At 43.2% G+C, this 4603-nt stretch overlaps 1 pseudogene; it reads right to left on the bottom strand.

Moving 5' to 3' along the window:
- Positions 1-1774: 1774 nt before the first annotated feature.
- LOC119001439 (lysine--tRNA ligase-like) lies at positions 1775-3634 on the bottom strand (annotated as a pseudogene).
- Between the last annotated feature and the right edge of the window lie 969 nt (positions 3635-4603).

The raw sequence follows: 4603 nt of genomic DNA, 5'->3' as shown, positions 1-4603 counted from the left end.
GATTACAGACACCGGACCCAGAGGAAGGGAAGTTATGAAAGTTTGTTACCACACATGCTTTGTTGGCCAGCCAGTGATAGGGATGCTTGACTCTTGAATAAAAATGTCTCTCCTTCATCTAGAATCTCTGTCTTATGCCCTGGCTTCCCACTCATTAAAGTTGCTTTAGGTGAAAGATAAAGAGAGGCAAGAATACCAGGAAATAGAACCTTCGGTTTTACTGAAGAATCCAATGACTAAGCAAGCATTGGGATTTTAAAATCCAGGTGTAAATGCCGGACTGGACAGGTTTGAGAGACAACATTTCCTCAAATCCCTGGGCTTAGGACCAAGGACAGGATGTTGGTGCTATTTTCTCACCATTGTCAACATCACCTTGCTATTACAGCCATACTTATTGAATCTGTATCAAAACCGATGTCATTGAGGGTTTTGGCTCAGGAGATGGTGACAGGCCTTGTGGAAAATATTTTGGCCAGGTGATAGTGAAGGTAAATATTCTCAGTGGTCAGAGGGAAGTGCAGAGGCCAACACCTTCTCATGCAGAAGGACCATGTATTATTCACATTTATGTACCTAGCAGATAGCATAATACCTGCCACTTACATTGCTAATAAATAAATGTTAAGTTGATTTAATTCATGTTGTATCAACTCTGTTAGTTGGTTAGCATAAAGGTGTGGTCATATTGATAAACATTATAAATATCTCCCTTTGAAAAGGGGGTATATCTTTACATTTGCACTTGATGTGTGTGGTACTGGGTTGAGAGAATTATAGAAGGTCATATCCCTTTAAATATTCAAGTTAAAATGACTCTGAGCCCCTCTCCCATTGTTGCCATTGCTTCCACCCATGTGTGCAGAGGGTTACTCTCGTTCTCGACTCCTTCCTGGGATAGGAACTCAGATACAGCCTTTTGGGGCTGGAGTGTGTCATAACCACTGCTTGATATTTAAAAATAAAATTCAGGCTTGGCTGAGGGGGAAGGGAAGTGTATGCTGTTTGGGAGCGTATAGTTATGATTCCTTTCACAATGTGAAAATGGCCCACACCAGGTGGGTGAACCAAGCTTGCACACGTTCTCTGTTGCCCTTCTTACATTTGTTGGAACCCACTGGTCAACAAGGAAAAGCAGAATCATCTACAAAACAGCTTTCATTCATTTGCTCACCAGAAAGGAAGAATGGTATGTTAATATTCCAGTAGAAGCTCTTATAAAATACAAAATTACAGCAGTGATTCTACGAAGGGAAGTCTGCTATCACATTATCATGTTAGATGCCAAGAAGTTAATAATTATGGGGTACTCTTTAACTAAAGCCTGTTTTTAAAATCTGATTCCAACTTTGATAAAATAGAAATTAGTTTGCCAGTCATACTCTTCGTATATCTAGGGCATGAAGGGAGTGGTCACAATATGGTCCCATGGTCAGCCATCACTGAAAGCACGGCCAAAGGTCACACCGGAGTTCCTCCCTTGGAATTGGTGCTCCGTGAGCTACAGCATTGTAGGAGTTATCTCCGTTTAACTGTGATGGGACTTCCGCTGAAACAACAGACACGGTGGCGAAGCGTTACATTTATTTTTAAGAGACAAATGGCTTAGTTAGTAACAAGGAATAAAAAAGGAAAACTTAATTGCTTTTCTCTCTTCTGGTGATGAAACTGCAATCCTCAAATGGATAGCAACACACAAGAATTCCTTTGCAGTTCTCGGTCTTTTGCAGAAATGCAAAGATGCCTGAGGTATCTGACTTGCATTTCTTATTTTCTAGACAGAAGTTCCAGCTGTTGTGTTTTCCAGTGTATCAGCAGTAGCTACATTTTCCTTCCTGCAGGAAACAGAAGTACTTCCTTGGTGTTACTGGAGTCTGTGAGAAACATGGTGACTCGGTGGATGCTCATGCTCCAGCCAGCTGTGGGGGGCAGCAGCCTTTAACATCTATGAACATGGCCTCATCATCACCAGCCGCCTTGGCCTGTTCTTCAAAAAGCTGCCACTGCCTCATGGAGTCATGCAGCTCAGTGTAAGCACTGCGTATTTCCTTCTTCCTGACCAACAGCTCAAAGTGCTCAGTCAGACCCTCTTCAGAGCTGAATGGATCATTCTCTACGAGTGATCACAGCTGAAGGTAGGATTAATGCATGCCAGTTACAGGAATTCCTGAGCAAGCTCATCAAGGATCCTGGCTGTCGTCCAAAGGGAGGCATTCAATAGCTTGTCCATAGATGTCATCAGGAATTTTGCCAGTGTCTTCAGTTTCAAAGTTCAGTTTCTGGCAGCTTCACCCCCAGGGCTTTCTCAAGCTCTTCCACCATGGTGATTCTCAGAAGGGTGGGCTGGAGTCAATCTCACAGCCATGGCCCTCGGGCCATCTGGATGGTGGGTAACCTTGTAATTGCCTGCAGTGCTCTTCACCACCCCTGAAATCATCTCTGTGATTTCCCTGAGATCCGTATAGTCTGCACGGGCCGTGTAGGACTCGCAGGTGGTGAACTCAGGATTGGGAATCAAATCAGTTCCTTCATTCCGGAGGTAGTGTCCAGTTTCGTGAACCTGGGCATTGCCACCCAACACCAGCATCTACTGGTCGAGCTCTGGAGTCATTCTCATATATAAGCTCATGCCTCATTCATCACAGTAGATGAAAAAAGGCTTGGCCCCTGCATGATGTTCACTGTGGGAGTTTCAATCTCTAGGAATCCCAACTCATCCAAGAATCTTTGTATATATATATATATGATGATCTTAGAGCAGGTGATAAATTTTTGCATCACAAACTCATTCAGAGTCAAGTCCAAGTATCTCTGATGATACTGTGTTCCCTTGTTTTTGAGGCCAAAATGAAGATGAGGTCAACATGCAAGGAAGGAGACAATAGAGTGATCTCATAGGGAATGATGCTTAGTTCACTCTTTTTGGTTTTTCCAGAATTCCCCTGAGCTCCAGTTATGTCTCCCTAATGCAGCTTATTAGTGATGTGAGTAAGTTCTTCTGATTTATACTTCCTGGAAATGGCCATGAATTATAGCTTGACCCCTTCTCCTCAAAGGTCATAAAAGATGAGTGTTCCCCCAGAGGTTCCTTGGCGTGGCTCCTGCTGATCCACTTTAAGGAGATGCCATCAGGTGGTCCAAGACTGAAGGTGACTATGTTCTTGGATAAAATGAGTGAGCAAGGTGTCTACATGGAACCTCCCTTGTGTTTCCCATTGACCTGTAGTTGGTGGATGGCTTGGCTGCAGACCTGGTAGTATCACTTTGGGTCCTGGCTCCCCCCTTGGTACCCACATCATTATTAGTGGTGAGGTTGGGGGCTGTTGCCATGGTCTGGCTTAGCTCTTTCTCACTGAGGTCCTTCTGCTTGGCCCTCTTCTCCACCACCTTCTTCTCAGTGTTCAGGCATCTCTTCAGCTCCCCACTTTTATTGGAAAGTGGCTTGTTCCTCGAGAAGCATTGTGAGAGAAACGAGTTGGCCCAGTCACGGATCCCTCTGCCCCCACCATTGTGCCCAGGAGGTTTGGTGCAGGGACCCCCTCTCAAGCCTTACAGCAGCTTGTATCAACATGGCAGACCCTGGAACTAACGACCACCAGCGCTTTTGGCTCTGTTTTGGCTTGCTGCCGTCCATATTCACTGTAGCCCCTGGACCACGGCCATCTCTTTGGAGGGGGCTCCACTTGAAAAGCGTGAAATGTTACTTTAAAGAGAGTTCTTGACATGGTTTGTTTTGTTTGCTAGTGCTATTTCTCTTGAAAGATTCACTTGTTTACTCCCTACCTTTTCTAAAATGGGGCAAGTGGTTTAAACAATGAAGGACAACAAAATGTTAGAAAGACATAGAAATTCAAACCCATAGAAAGGAATCAGCAATAGATATGTTAATCAAGAGGGCTAGACAAATTATGGTGATGAAATGTTCATTTTGACCCAAGATTTCTGGTACCCAGGGCAGAAAGAGGGACATGACTGACAGGTGACATAATTCTTATTTGCTTGAATAAACATGTCAGTTCTTCATGAAAGAGAACACTTCACTAGTAATACATTTAAAAAGGAATCTACAGTATTGAGGAGACTCAGGCTGAAATTAGGTCTCTAAACAAAATCTTTATAAACTTTAAATGAAAATAAATAAATTTTAGAAGTCCATATCATCTGTATCAGTCAGGACAGGCTAAGTCTTGCTGTGGTAACAAATAAGCCCTCAAATCTCAGTGGCTTAACCTAGGGGATTTTTGTTTCTTGCTCACATCAAAGTGCAATGCAGAAACTCAGGGATTCAGTCTCCTTCTGTCTTGTAACCTTGCCAACTAGCAGTCCTTACTTGTCAGTATACAAATAAGGGAGGAAGAGGAGGGGAGGGTGGAAAAATACATGAGAAATTTTAGAGACAATGCCTGAAAGAGCTACATATTCTTTTCACCCATGTTTTATTGGCCCGAACTCAGTCACATTTCCTAATTTCTTTGCAAAGGCAACTGGGATACATGGTATTCCTCTGTTCCAATGAGGAAGAAATGGGAGAAATGGGCATTGTGGAATAAATGAGATTTCTGCCAAATCTCATACTCATTTTAGAGATTTTCTTCCTTTCATC

Source organism: Sturnira hondurensis, unplaced genomic scaffold (assembly GCF_014824575.4).
Source record: "Sturnira hondurensis isolate 20B ecotype Veracruz unplaced genomic scaffold, ASM1482457v3 Scaffold0016663, whole genome shotgun sequence".
In the NCBI taxonomy this organism is placed as follows: Eukaryota; Metazoa; Chordata; class Mammalia; order Chiroptera; family Phyllostomidae; genus Sturnira; species Sturnira hondurensis.
This window is presented reverse-complemented; position numbering and strand designations above follow the sequence as displayed.